We start from the raw sequence: 16,136 nt of genomic DNA, 5'->3' as shown, positions 1-16,136 counted from the left end.
AACAATTGATCTATCCACCCTGCTCTTCCTGTGGTGTTCTTCCATTAAACATCCTGAAACCGTAGCATGAAATCCCAACAAATATCAGGTACCTGCACTCCCTAAGGAAAAGAAGATTACTAATTGTAATATTCAGATTACTTTAATGGCTGCAAGCAAGAAATAGTGTTTTATGCTTAATACGTTAGCGCGCTTTAAACCATGTGACATTCTGCAGCTTTTATTGCCACTACCCAAACAAAATTAGTCTTCCATATCCAAATTGACACACTTTATCCCATTTATAAAACTTTCATCAGACTCTAAGTTACCAACATTGTTCTTGAAAGAACTGATTTGTATGGATTGCCAAAATAATAATCACATGTTGTGAAACACAATTTATGGCTAAGTTCTAGAATGACCTGGTTCTCCATTTAGGAACCTTCTGTAGTAAGCCTAGAAGCTACCATCCTCAATGTTACAGCCAGACTTAGAAACAAAGTCAATCTATCAGTCAATAAATGCGATGTTTTGACTGAACACCAACATTGTTAGTATCAATGGATTCCAGTGGCAAACGCCGAACATAAAAACTTGCTCCATAGTTTTTAGGACCCTCTACATTATACTACACATTTGAGGTCCACAATTAGGTACAACCATTAGAGTTCACTAGTGTCTTATCACGTTTAGTAAAATGTCTGTTGTGTCACTGTGCGATGGTTCACCAATCTATAGTGATAACTTTTATAGAAAATTGGGTTAATTTCTGAGTGGGGCAACAACCACAATCCTTATCAGGGTGAACCACAAGAATCATTAAACTAACCTGTGTTTATCTATCTGGTAGCTTGGCACAAAGAGAGAATGGGTAAAGTATTTATGCAGCACACAATCAGTAATAAAGTGAAAACACAATACAATAAAATTCCTATACCAATTTAGAATAATAGAGTACATTTTAATAAATAAAATTATATCATAGTGATACAAGTACAGTCAGTAGAACCAAATAAATGCAATTTCAAAGCCTTAGGTAGATATAGCGCCTAAAAGCGCTACTTGCGATTATCTAGTCATGCTAGACTGTGGGAAAGTCACAAGTTCAGGCACACTAAGATGGGGCATTGGTCGAAAACAGGGACCAGGTTAGTCCTGTGGAAAAAATTACTTTCTCAAACTCCGGCCGCAGGTCACAGATGAACATTGCTTGAACTTTGTATTGGCAGTTACTGCAGGCTGTCATTGCTGTAGCACAAAGTGCAGCTCTTGCATTGCTGGTCGTTGCTGGAGGTCGCTGCAGCTCAAACAGTTAGGTTCACTTGAGCCTTAAGTTGGTAGTCATCACGGGCAGCAGATTCAGTGCCAGTGGGTCAATATGCAGTTGCTATGAGGCTCAAACATCAGGATTTTATCTTTCATTACAGACAAGCCTCAGCCAACTGCACCTTGGAGTCACACAGGTTAGTCTAGGATGAAGAAAGCAGGTCCTGTCTTCCTTCTCAAGCTGGAAGGCAGTCTTCAAGCAGCAGAGCAGTCCTCTGGTAGCAGCAGTGTTGTCCGCTGGGGGCCAAAATAGTGCTTCTTCTATGATGTCCGCAATTCCAGGAGTGTATTGATGAGTGGCTCTGAAAGTCTGATTCTTGTACCCTGCGCAAGCCTTTGAAGTGGGGGGGGATTCCCTTTACTACCCCCACATCTGGTTCTGAAAAGTTCTTTCCTTCCCCTGTTAAGGCTCCAAAAGGTCTAGGGTGACAAAAGACTAGTGTGAGGTTCCTTTGTGTGTGCTTCAGGCAGCACTTTGAAGATTAAGCAGGGCCAGTACAGCTCCTCCTCCAGCTTTGCTGACAGGATGGCCCATCCTGCCTACATCCATTCCACTTTGTGTCGCTGTCTGGGAGAGATACACAATCACCCAACAGCAGAGGCAGTCACAGTCATGAGACCCAGGACACTGGCAGAAGGCACAAATGGTTGGGCCAAGAAACTGCCAAATTTCTAAAAGTGTCCTATTCAGACTTGTGACTTAAAATCCGACTTCAGGGGATTCAGAGGATTTTAAATTACAATTCATTTGAGCATAAGCAGTATATTTCTACTTGCTCCCTATCCAGAATTCTCACTTATTAAATGCAGTGAGATAAATACGTTTTAGTCAATGGGTGAAATAGGCCTTACGACAGTAAACAAGCATTTGCAATACAGTGGGTCTCGAGTTTGCTTGAGTTAGAGCTATTAGCGTTTTAAATTCCTAACTGGACTTTTCTTGCCACATAAATTGAAAATGAAAAGTAAAACAGCTGACATAAGCAAGCCGATTCAAAGCGCCACGGCCACCATGAGCATGAGCGCAAAGGAGAGACACAAAAGGATAAAGTTTGCTCGCAGTCAAACGTATCAGCAAAAGTGCAATTATCCGTGTAACAGGGTCAGTGGCCAAGGCGGTAACAAAACTGCCCCAAGGAGGGACAAACGTAAAGCATTTACCAATGATAACAAACGACTTTTGAAAGGCAAGCCCATGAACAAGTGATAGTGATGGGTGTGCAGTGTGTGTGGTTAAAAGCCCACAGATAGATTACAACAGGCCAGAGCGCTCGCACAATCTACCTAAAAATGGCTTCAAGAGTTTTTCACTACCAGGACATGTAAGTACACATGTCCTACTTTTTAAATACATTGCATCCTGCCCTATGAACTTTTAGAGCCTACCTTAGGAATAACTTGTAGGTATCAAAAAATGACATATTAGGCCTGCTAAAATGTTTGCTTTGCCAGGTCAAAAGAGCAATTTAAAACTGCACTACAGAATGTTTTAAAAGGGTACTATAGTGGGTGGCACAATGAGTGCTGCAAGCCCACTAGTAGCATTTAATTGATAGACCCTAGTTACATAGAGTACCATTTTCTAGGGACTTACAAGTAAAAGCTAAATAGACCTGTAGAAGTCGCAATAGTACATCAGGCTCTTCAGAAGTTTCTTGATGCAAATCCAACTGATGATTTTATAAGGCTACTATAGTAGGTGGCACAATGAGTGTTGCAAGCCCACTAGTAGCATTTAATTTTTAGACCCTAGTTACATAGAGTACCATAGTCTAGGGACTTACAAGTAAAAGCTAGATATTACTGTAGAAGTCTCAATAGTACATCAGGCTCTTCAGAAGTTTCTAGATGCCAATCCAACGGATGATTTTATATAGATGAAGGCTCCAGGCGAGAGGAAGCCTTGGGGTTGAGACAGTTTCCATTATCCGCCAACTGGGAGGGAATGCTGCTACGACTGCGTAATATGGAAATATGCCCACCAGAAAAGGGAGTGGAGTAACATTAGTGGACGCCTCCCTGATGAAAAAAACCTAATACCTGGGGGAATTAATTATGAAAGGTTGGCCAAACAGACCCCGATACTGGGAATTAAAGTGACAATATCTACTTGATGTGGCACCTAGCCTAACTCCTCCGTCAGTAAGCTGATTTGCAACAATGTGAACCCCACCCTGACTAGGAAATAATTATATAAGTGTAATCTGTAAAATTGTCTTTTGCCGGCAATTGTTAATGTTAACTTCCCTCCCCTGTTCTTTCCCTTTAGTCGAATGTTAACATATATAAAACTCATAATCTCTGCCTATTTAATCAAGCTGCTCCAATTGAACATACATGTTAGAAATAACTCTAACTCAGAAAACATTATTAAACGGCGTGTAGGATGAAGGACATAGAAAACATTACTGACTTTTTGAATCGCAACCATGTAAAGGGCTGACAATGACAAAATTCATCAAGCAACAAATACAATGCTGTAAGATAAATACAGGCAACATAACAAACTAAATGTATAATTGACTGATTAAAAAGTATATGCGGTATAATATACTACAACAATACATCTCAGATGCATTAACAGATATGTAAAGATATAAACACACACACCATACTATGTCACGACGAAGCAAATGCAAAAACATGAAGCAATGTAATGATAAAAATACTAATAAACAGATTTATGAAAAAAAAAATAGATGAAGGCTCCAGATCAACACTTAAATCCTCCTAATAAGGTTTAAAATATGAAGATACAAACTGAATGGGACATAGATATATTTAAAGCAGTCTTCTGGACCCAATTATTCGATGATTATGACATCATCATTTAGCAGAAGAAGACTGGCCTCCAACCTTCATCAGGGAAGTACCCCAGGGAAGGAAGTCATAAAGATAACTATTATAAATACTCCTTAGTTCCGATAATGTTCTTTAAGTAATAATTTATTGGCAAGATGAATTAAGAACAGCCTCCAGCCACAACCGGTAGCGAGCATTTCTCCTTACAGCTGTCAACTGTCACAGCAACGGTTATAGAATGCTGGTAGGAACCAACAGGGAAGACAAAGGAAAAATGGGAAGGAATGGAATGGTACACTTGGATCCCTACGGGCAGGTGGGTACACAATGAAAGGAAGGGGGAAATAGAGAATGTACATTTTATACAAAACATTACTTATGATAAATTACAAGAATAACCTTCTCTCCTCTAGTACCTGATGACATCAAGAACAATTATACTGGCGAATGGGCTATAAGACAGGCTCCAGCTCTATATGGAAATCAAGCTAGGTGGGATGAACACTCTAGTCCACATATTATTCCCCTACATAATGAACCACAAACTCAAGCATAGTACCTATTAAAACCAAAAGCAATATTAGAACAGTTGCAGTACCAAGGCATAATAAAAACCTTTTCTTTGACCCATGCACATTCCCCTTTTTCCTGTCTACATACCAGATGGATCTTATAGTATAGTCTTAGGGCCTGATTTAGATATTGGTGGATGAGTTACTCCATGACAAAGGTGATGAATGTCCTGTGTGCTGAAATCTAAATCTATAGGACTTAATTGGAATTAGATTTCAGTAGATGAGGGTAGCTCATCTGCCAATGTTTAAATCAGGGCCTCAAACTGTAGAAATTTGAAGTCACATCCCGAGCTCATGCGGGTCAAAATGCACACAGCACAGGTTTAATGACAACCCTGGTGTGGAAAAACACAAAATGACCCTTGGAATCTCCAATGACTCCTTCAGTCAAAACATAGCACCCGAAAGTGAGTATCCAACTGTCTTTGGTTTTAACGGATGCAGTTCACATTCTAATGATTAAAAAAGATTGGCAGTGGGTTACAAAAGAATGCACCTAACCCCTATCACCTGTTGTATATTAAACAGATAAGACGTCACAAATATAATCGGCATAATAATATGTGCACACATCACAGCACCTGCCACCAAGATGCCATCCTGTAAAGGAACTATATACTATAGATCTTTTGATGGTGCACCCCTTAGCTATATCCACTCAAGACCAATGATTCAATATAGTTTCATTGTTATCTTCTCTTTATTCTTCTCTTTTAAAAGCATATCACAACATCAGCCAACGCGTTTTGTCCTCAACACAGGACTTCTTGAGGGCTCATTTGGAGCATCAACATTGTATCTCTCGTGAAGACACTGACAGCCGTCACTGAAACCTTAAGTCTAATGATTGCCTATGGGCTATAAGAATGGCCCTCTCTTGGCTGCAGCATGAATTATTGAGATCTTACAACCAGATCCTGAGATATGGGCATATATTGATGATACCTATTTGACTGACGTCTTGAATCTACACTTTAGAGGTTAGACAGAGTCATGACTATGTTAGCGTCACTTGGTTACAAAAATCATTTTAATAAATCAAAGATTGCCTTCCTGACGGTGACTTTCCTTGTATAGGAATTATTCATAGAGGGCAATGGTTTAGGTCAAGATTTCTTCCAGAAATGCGCTACCTAGCCACCTCCTAATGCACTCAAAAAGTTGCAATCCCTGTTGATATTTGTAAAATTTGGATGTATGACCTGATTTCTCCCATGTTTTCTTCTAAAGAGTAGCTGAGTGTGCATACTTATATCTTCCGAGCTCTACAAGCAGACATGCTTGAGACAAAATATTTACTAACTACAGATAATAAAGCTAACCTACTTATCAGAGCCATACCCAGTCGCTATGGTTACACCTAAGTGACCTATATTGTAGGAAAGCCCATCCCCATTGATAATAAAGCTAACCTACTTATCAGAGCCATACCCAGTCGCTATGGTTACACCTAAGTGACCTATATTGTAGGAAAGCCCATCCCCATTGCTTATAAATCACACTTGTACTCTGTGGCTGAAGCACATGCAAGAAAATACTGACAGTTGTACAGCCAGCTATGTTAAAAGAGCACCCCTTGGTGAAGGGAAAACAAATCATTATTGTTTCTCTTGAACCGAGGATAGAGGCGGCTACTAAGGCAAGCATTCTCAACATCTGTGCCCCACACACAAGCTTTTCTCCAATATGAACAGGAGACCGTTCTGTCTCTAAACAATTTAACTGTTGAGCCTTACCAGAGAATCTTATACACAGATCGCTGTGCTCAACCTGTGGTGGATACCAAAAGTAACTACTCTGTTGCCTGCTCAGCAGCACAAGGTGTAATGAACAATAGTGAGTTCATTTCACAACGCTGTTGCACTAAACGTTTGGTTGATAGCACTGCACAAGATGCAGATATACATGCCCAGCTACTTGAATTACAGAAGGCTGACTCATCAGTTCCCAAACTTATGACTCAGGATTCTGTGTGCAAGGATACAATACCAATTTGCAACACTGCCTCCCACCCAACTACGGTCCCCTTCCTGTGGCCCCTATTAAGAGTGTCCACCCGCTGGCCCAGCTGGAAACAGCCCATAACATTGGCAATGTTGCAATGCGTAGGATGCAATGGCAAAAATTGTGCTTTTCACTGTCTGCAAAGTGACAGGGATGGCCATGGGGGGCCCTGCACTGCCCATGCTAAGTGCATGGGTAGTGCAGGGGCCCCCATAGGGCCCCCTGCACCCCATCTCCGAAAGCCTTTACATGGTGGCTTGCAGCACTGCCCTGGTGGATCAGGACCACCAGCATCGCCAGACCCACAACAAGTCATCTGATCACCACTGCGGCCCTGGTGGTTTGAAGACCGCCAGGGACATAATGACCTCTTATATCTCTGCAAGGACAATTGCTGCATCTGTGGTTCATGAACTACAGCCTCACTCTTTCTTTCAAAGAACTCAGAGGTTTTTTAGACCTCACATATCACAGCATATCCACTGCCGAGGGCATAGCCTGGGAGAACATTCTATATCAGATTATGCATCCTACTGAGACATTGCAATTGCCTTATGTGATAAAGGTTTCAGTGTATGATGTCAAAATACCAGTTCTCTTTCAGATGATTGGGATATTCAGACTGTAAAAAAAATTATGCTTAACTTGCAGGCATATGGTTTTTTGAATAATTAAGATCCTTATTTGAATTCAGCAAATTAAAAAGAATTGTATTGTAATTATCACTACAGGACAATGGAAACATTGTGAGGCTCCTCCTCCTGAGAGATACTCTAAATTTACACAAAGGACATAGCAGCTTCTCAAAAATCCAAACACTATCAACAAGTTGATTTCCTCTACTGAGTTTAGTCATAACTTGTTTAGTGTTGATGATAAAAGCATTAGAGGATCACAGTTTGGCAAATTCAAGGCACAGAAGCCTTATTTCGAGCCTGTATAATACCAAAAGAAACTATGGGCCAGATGTAGCAAACGTTTGCGAGTCGCAAATGGCCCGAATCGCTATTTGCGACTCCGCAAAATCGGAAATGGGATGCAAAAATCCCATTTCCGACTCGCAAAAAGCGATGCGAGCCGTTACCGACTCGCAAAAATTGCGACCCCATTTTGCGACCCGTAAATAGGAAGTCGCAATTTGCGAGTCGCAAACCATATGCAATAGCAACTCGCAAATTGCGACTAGTCGCAAAAAGCCCATTTTGCACTTCCAATTTACCACTAACTCAGAGCAGGTGGTAATCATTACCAAAGTATAAAAGGAGACCCAGAAGGCATCTGGATTACTCAAGATGGCGGAGATATACCTGATAGCAGTGAGGAGGAGAGCCCACGCAGACCAGCAGAGGAGGAGGAGGAGCCAGAGACAGGAGAAGATTTACAGAACAAGGCAGACACTCTTCCAGCAAACTGAGGAGGAAATATACGATAAATACAGACTTAGCAGCGCAGCTATACTAGATTTAATTGAATTACTCAAACCACAGCTAGAACGCCAGACTCTGCGCGGCTGCGCCATCCCTACGCATGTGGAAGTGCTATGCTCACTGCACCTCTTGGCCTCGGGGAGCTATCAGGGGGTCATTGCTGTGGCAGGTGGGGTATCCCAAAGTGCACTATCAAGGTTCCTCAGGGCATTCCTAGATGCCTTACTCACACACATGTCCCAATACATATACCTACCCAGGAATGAGGCAGAAATTAACAGCACCAAGTTGGACTTTTACCGGATTGCCAACTTTCCCCATGTCATAGGGTGTGTAGATGGGACACATATTCAAATATGCCCTCCTGCAAACCTGGAATATCTGTTCCGCAATAGAAAGTCTACCCACTCACTCAATATTCAGGTTGTTTGTGACGCCCATTATGTCATCACTGACATTGTAGCGAAATTTCCAGGCAGTATTCATGACTCCTACATTTTTAGGCACAGTGGGATACACCAACGCCTGGAACGTGGGGAGTTTGGAGACGGATACCTCCTAGCTAGAGCTGCATACACCTTGTAGACATGCACACAGATCAATGTGCACACCAACCAGGACTTTCTAACAGTGTACTTTTCGTGCCCAACAGGTGACAGTGCATATGCACTACGTCCATGGATAATGACTCTGTACTTAACACCCAGCAATGAATGTGAGAGGTGATACAACAGTGCACATAAGAGGACCAGGAACCTGATAGAACGAACCTTTGGATTGCTGAAAGCACGGTTCAGATGCCTTCACCGAAGTGGAGGTGCCCTCCAGTATACCCCCATAACGGCATTCAAAATAGTTGTCGCATGCGCTATCCTGCACAACATTGTCACCCGACGTGGGCTACCTCTCACCCCTGCAGACCCAGATTCTGAGGATGAATAGCAAGAGCAACCACATCGCCATCATGGGGATAGGAGCATCACAAATCAAGGCAGACTGAGACGGGAACACATTGCAACACAATACTTTGGAAGGTACGTGCCAACTTCTACCATACTCACCAATTGAACAAACACTCCATTTGTTAAGTGGAACAAAAAAATTATTTAATATGTGCAAAAACCAAACTATATACAATGAAAAACTGTTCAGGGACTTCAAAAAGCCCACCTGGCATGGGACACATTGCCATCATGTGCCCCAACATCAGGGACAGTGGTCAGTTTAGAGCCTACGGCGGCCTCTGCCAGCCTGGCTGGTACCAGGTTGCTCAGCAGTGCTCTGCCTCGTACTCCCACTCCGGAGCACCCTGGTGTCACCAGCAGAGACACTGCTGACAGTGGAGCCCTCCTCGCTGTCTTGTGGGGTGTCCCCTGTACCACTGGACACCTGCCGTGCCTCCATAAGGTCTATCACCTGGGTGATCCGGCCCAGGCCCCTTGCCACATCACCCGCAAAGTAGCCCATTTCTACCTGGAGGCCGACTGTTCTCCTGGACAGCCCAGTAGTGTTCACTGCCAGTCTGCAAATAGGAGGCCATCCTGTCCAGCCTTTGGAGCAGCTGGCGGTCCCTGCGCCGCGCACCCTCACTCTGTGTAAGCAGGCCAACCACCAGGTCACGCATTGACAGGGCTAGGTCACCAGTGATGTTGCCTATTACCTCCAGTTGTGCATGAACCTGCTGCATGCTGTTTTCATTGTTCCTTACGAAGCGCTGCAGAACCCCACTAATCCGCCCTAACATTTGATTCTGCAGGCGCTGACCACGTAGCAGTTGTGCCTCTGTCGGTGTGGTGGATGGAAGCCCTGACTCTGCCTGCAGCCCTGCTCTCCTCATCCTGCGTCGCCTGCGCAGCGGTGGAGGCCCTGTGATGTTTGTAGTGGCACTCCTGGTTGTTGCTGGTGCAGGCTCCGACACCACTGTTGCAGCGGGTGTTGCCATGGAGGGGATGGTGTTGGTGGTGCAGGTGGGAGTGGTGGCTGCTCCTGTTGTCTCCTCATGGGGCTGGCTGACCAGTGGCACCTGGCTGCTGTGGCTGGTGGTGGTGTCTTGTGGGAGACCTGTGGGACATGGGGAAAACACTGTCAGTGTCTACTATCTGTTGCACACTTCCTAATAAACATTTGCCTATTCACTGCCTACTTGACTACATTGCCCATAATGCATCATGCTGGTATATGCTACTCTGAAATGGAGCTATCTTGGTTGTGCATGCCCCTGTGTACATGGTGGGTGGGGGTGTGGCATTGATGGGGGTACAGGCATATCACATGGTACTCACCGGTTGAGGGTCCAGGCTCAGAGGTGCCCAGTTCTCCAAATCCTGTCACAGCCTCCGGCTCCAGGGTCTCTTCCACCCTTTCCTCCAGGGGTGTGGGTGGTGGTATGGATGATGGTCCCCCTCCTGTGCCTCTCATCTCCCAGAGCCTTTCTGCCACCCTCTCCTTGGTCCGGGAGCGGAGGTCGTACACCTCTTCTTTATTTCATCCACACTCCTGTGGCTAACCCCCAGGGAGTTTACTTTCTCCTGTATTTCCTGCCAAATTCTTTTTTTGGTAGAGTCTGGCACATTGAGGGCTGCCTTCCCAAAAAGCTCATCATGGTGCTCACAGCACTCCTCTGTGAGCACCTCCAGCTCCTTCTCTGCAAACTTCAGCTTTCTCTTTCTGGGAGTGTCAGCCATGGTTGCTGTTGCTCTGTTTGCTGTGCCGCAGTTAAAAAGGGTGTGGTCCTCCCTCCTCCCAGGTGTATTTGTAAACTTCCTGGCTGTGATGTCATCATCATGTGCCAGGAAGTGTTTTCCAGAGTGTTCTGGAGTGGTTTCTGGAGTGTTCTGCAGCACCTGCATTCAATTTCAGCACAGTCGCAATTTGCGACACCCACTCGCAAATTGCGAGTCCGTTTTTTGCGCGGTCGCAAAAAGCGACCTCACAAACAGCGGACTCGCTATCTGCGGTGCGACTCCGGGTGCGAGTCGCAATTTGTCCCCGCAAATTCTACCTGCATTCCAGTTAGCGACACGCAAATTGCGAGTCGCACATGCTCACAAATTGCGAGTCGCTAATTTTTTTGTACCTACATCTGGCCCTATATTTCTAAACAATACCATCTAACAGACTACATGTCTAGGATTCAGAATGATTAAAGACCTAAAGAAACCTTTGATTCCTAAAGTTATTCTGGCCATGTTTAATAAATGGCAGCTTTCTCTGAACATGTTTGAAACAGACATACATGATATGACACAAAATGGAAGCTATAACTGCACACAAATTCCTGTTTAAAGTTTGGCCTAATAGACCTATAGTTCTAAAACATGCATGCAGCTTTTCCTTTCCAACAGTCCTGGACCCAAACTTAATGGTCCCGATCTACTCTACAATACACAGGCATTCATGGTGGTTACAACATACAATATAGGCAAATTATGTCAAAGATGGCTAGAGCACTCTAGTCTCTCAGCTGTGGAGGAACACTTCTCCACTAATACAAATATGGGTTTTTCTGACTTTGAACTGCAACCCTGTCCACAAAGAAATAAAAGTTTCCTGACTACAGGAATATATGCCCTATATAACCAATTAGACAGATACTCTGAAAAAAAAAAACTGCAGAAAGAATTAGGCAAATAGACCAGTATAACTTGCAAACAGTCTTTAAGGTTTTCAACAATGGAGTATACGTGCTCTCCAAAAGAGTGTACTCAATATACTCCATCAAAGACCTCATGAAAGGAGACCTAATCCTGTTACAACATGGGCAAGCTCAATTAAGAGTCATCGTAAAACTAAATTTGTGCATTACAAACACTTTGTTCAGGTTTTGTGTCTTGGCAACTTTTAAATGAAACAGCCTTACTTGCACTCTATAATTTAAATTTTATAAAAAAAATGATAGGTCAAAAAAATCCACCAATACGTTATTGAGCATAGAACAAATTGAGGATGCATTGTTTACAGCCAGTGGCACAGCACATATAACTTGGCTAATACGTGGTATTATTTCTTTACCAATAACTGCTTCTCATTTTCATAACTGTCAAAAATATGACTATTGGATGGTATGGGAAGATGAACAATTCACGATTGTTCCATTCATGCAAATTTCCTTTCACCTGCATCTGCTTAAATGGAAATAAGGATAACCTTGTGTATATCAGTATGGCAAATTGTAGAATCATTTGCAACACTACCTTCTGTGTGACACTATGGCCTTCATTATGACATTGGTGGTAAATACTGAATACTGGTGTGCTGACTGCCACCAGCATACCGCCGTGGAGGGGGACATCCGTCTGCCAGATTATGACACATGCATACAAAACTGACAGAAAACAGCCACAACCACAAATCCGCCAGACTCACTGAACGTGATAAACTGTCATTACTACCACCAATGCAACGTCCTCCAAATAATGATCAACGAATCACCACAGCGGATATTCAATGGCGGTAAACTATTGGCAGTGCACACCGCCGTGGCAGAAATGGCCACCCAAATACAAGACAAGACAACATTGTCCAGAACAAAAACCCACACCTCACACAAATACACACACCCCACACACCCACCAACAGCACTATAAAACACCCCCTCACATCACCCACAATCCTTTGCAAACATGAGAAGACGGCTACACTTTGCTACGCCAATCTTAAAGAGAACTGCACACACACATCACCACTACCTATTCAACTGACACGCACTACACACCCCACCACTTCACACATCACCCTCTTCCCAACATACACACACCACACAACACCCATGTCCCTACAAAGGCACCCCCATTTGACCCATGAGGAGTTGCGGGTCATGGTGGAGGAAATAGGGTAGAGCCACAGCTGTTTGGAGCACAGGTCCAGCAGATTTCCATTGCCAGGAAGATGGAGCTATGGCGGAGGATCGTGGACAGGGTGAACACTGTGGGACTACATCCACGCACAAGAGACGACATAAGGAAGAGGTGGAATGACCTATGGGTGAAGGTATGTTCCACTGCAGAAAGGCACCAACTCGCCATCAGGAGGGCTGGCGGTGGACCCCTACCTCCTCCCCCACAACTGACAGCATGGGAGGAGCAAGTCTTGGCAATACTGCATCCTGAGGGACTCACTGGAGTAGGCGAACGACTGAACACTGGTGAGTCAACATTTACTACCTATCACCCCCCCCATACCTGCATGCCACCACAACCCCACACCCTGGCACCCATCACCCCACTCCATCCCACACAATACAACAACCACAATTACCAAAATGAAATGCCAAGCACTGCATGCCATACCCACTGCATGCACATCACTTCCAGCCCTGCATGTACACCCACCACCAATGCATGCACAGCATGGAGAACTAACAATCCCACAATCCATCATCATACACAACAAAACGTGGCAGGGCAACATCAATAACATTGGGGAAGCTAGTAATGCAGAATATGTCACAGACATGTAGCATCATACATCAGTTACATCCCCACAGGTGCCCCAGCCAATGTCAGTGGCGAGGAGGTGCCACGACTACCCAGTCCCCCCCAGAAGAAGCCCCCGGTGATGACAGCAACACAGGACCTCTGGATCTGGATGAACTCACCGGCCCATCTGGGACCACTGGTCAGTCGGCTACCCCATCCCACAGCCAGTCCACTACAGAGCTTCTCCCATCAGAATCCAACACCACAGCAGCCACTTAATGTCCCCACACCTCTGTCTCCACAATACGTCAATCAGTAGTGTGCCTACCTGTACAGGGACCCTGAATCCACACCTCACAGGCAAGACAATGAGGGTATTGGGGTCAGTGGAAGTGGGCACACCATTTAGGGGGCACAGGGGGCCAGGGACGGTCAGAGGACAGCTGTGTGCCAGGGGGAGGACAGGCACAGGGAACCGACTGCACAGGAGGCACTCACTAATGTCCTGGGGGCATACCAGCAATAACAGGACAAGCTGGGTCCAGTGTTAAACATCCTGCAGGAGAACCAGGACTGCAGGGGAACACTACCAGGAGATTAATTAAGAATTAAAGGCCGTGAATACCACCATGGTCTCCATTGTAGGTGTGCTAGGTGACATGGCCAACATCATGAGGGAGTACACAGCAAACCAGCGGTCCCCTTCCACTAGCCAATGTACTGGCCAGCCCTCCACATCTGCTGTAGCTAATGGACAGGAGGCGCTGTCACAGGACCCACAGGCCACCTGCACCCCTCCCCCTGCAGAAGATGAACCACCCAGCAAACGTTCCCTGCAACCCAGACAGACACCAGAGACAGTTGCCAAGACCACTGCCAGGAAATGATCCCCTTCTGAATGTCCCCCTTGTGTACCACTGTGTCACCTTGTCCACTTTAAACTGCCAATGCTCCCCTTCCTATGACCCCTTGGACACTGGACCTGTGTGTTAGACCTGACAGCCTTGGGATGGTCACCCCTAACTTTTTTGCCTGCCTCCCTCCACTTTTTGGACACTGTTTTTGCTAATTTTAGGACTCTGCGCACTTTACCACTGCTAACCAGTGCTAAAGTGCATATGCTCTCTCCCTTAAAACATGGTGACATTGGCTCATACCCAATTGGCTTATTTAATCTACTTGTAAGGCCCCAGTAAAATGCACTACATGTGCTCAGGGCCTGTAGATTAAATGCTGCTACTGGGCCTGCAGCACTGATTGTGCCACCTACCTACGTAGCCCCTTAACCATGCCTCAGGCCTGCCACTGGAAGGCCTGTGTGTGCAGTTTCACTGCCACTTCGACTTGGCATTTAAAAGTACTTGCCAAGCCTTAAACTCCCCTCTTTCTACATATGTCACCACTAAGGTAGGTCCTAAGTAACCCATAGGGCAGGGTGCTATGTAGATAAAAGGCAGGACATATACCTGTGTACTTTATATGTCCTTGTAGTGTAAAACTCCTAAATTCATTTTTCACTGCTCTTAGTCCTGCTCCTTTCATAGGCTAAAACTCCTAAATTCGTTTTACACTGCTATGAGTCCTGCTTCTTTCATATGATAGCATTAGGGCTACCCTCATATACTGTTTGAGTGGTAGATTCTGATCTGAGAGGAGTAACAGGGTCATATTTAGTATGGCCAGAATGGTAATACAAAATCCTGCTGAATGGCAACGTTGGATTTAATATTACTATTTTAGAAATGCCACTTTTAGAAAGTTAGCCTTTCTCTGCACTTAAATCCTGCTGTGCCTTACAATCCACGTCTGTCTAGGTTAGTTGACAGCTCCCTTGTGCATTTCACTCAACACCAAACACAGGATGCTCAGTCACACCTGCACACATCTGCATACTGAATGGGTCTTCCTGGGCAGGGAGGGTGGAGGGCCTGACACCTACATTTGAAAGGACAGTGGCCTGCCCTCACACAATGGACTGCCAAACCCCCTACTGGGACCCTGGCAGACAGGATGGAACTGAAAGGGGACCTTGTGCACTTCTAAGCCCACGTCAAAGGCACATATGGGTATTTAAACCGGGTCCCTGACCCTACCAACTCAAGCGCTTCTTGATAAGATACCTACTGGGATAGATAGGAACTCTGAACCAGAACCTCCAACCTGCTAAGAGAAGCTGCCTGGCTGTCCAAAGGACTCACCTGACTGCTTTGCTGTAAAGGACTGCTGCCTTGCTGTTGCCCTGCTGCCTTGCTGCCCTCTGGCTTTGCTGAGAAGTGCTCTCCAAGGGCTTGGATTGAGCTTGCCTCCTGTTTTCTGAAGTCTCAGGGCCAAAAAGACTTCACCTCTGCAAAGAACTCCTTGTTCGGCGAAAATCGATGCACAGACTGCCAGAATCACTGCACAGCCTGCCCTGCGGTGAGAAAATCACTGCAACTCTGAACTGGAACGGCGCAGCCCAGCTCCCTGAATGGAGATCGACTCAGCGCCAGCGTTGCGACCAGAACTTTGACGCACGGCCCACTGGATCGACACCTTGCCGAGCCGGAACAACACAGCCTGACTGCCTGCGTAAGGAATCGACGCAGCGCCTGCCATGCAACAGA

The 16,136-nt window shown here is 45.1% G+C and overlaps 1 protein-coding gene across 1 annotated transcript in view; it reads left to right on the top strand.

Annotated features, from left to right (window-relative positions):
* Window positions 1-16,136, top strand: part of LOC138293500 (vitamin D3 hydroxylase-associated protein-like) — a 392,308-nt gene that overhangs the window by 237,185 nt on the left and 138,987 nt on the right. The window lies entirely within an intron of this gene.

This window comes from Pleurodeles waltl, chromosome 4_2 (assembly GCF_031143425.1).
Source record: "Pleurodeles waltl isolate 20211129_DDA chromosome 4_2, aPleWal1.hap1.20221129, whole genome shotgun sequence".
NCBI classification, from domain to species: domain Eukaryota; kingdom Metazoa; phylum Chordata; class Amphibia; order Caudata; family Salamandridae; genus Pleurodeles; species Pleurodeles waltl.
The sequence above is the reverse complement of the archived record's forward strand: the minus strand, read 5'-3'. Positions and strand labels throughout refer to the sequence as shown.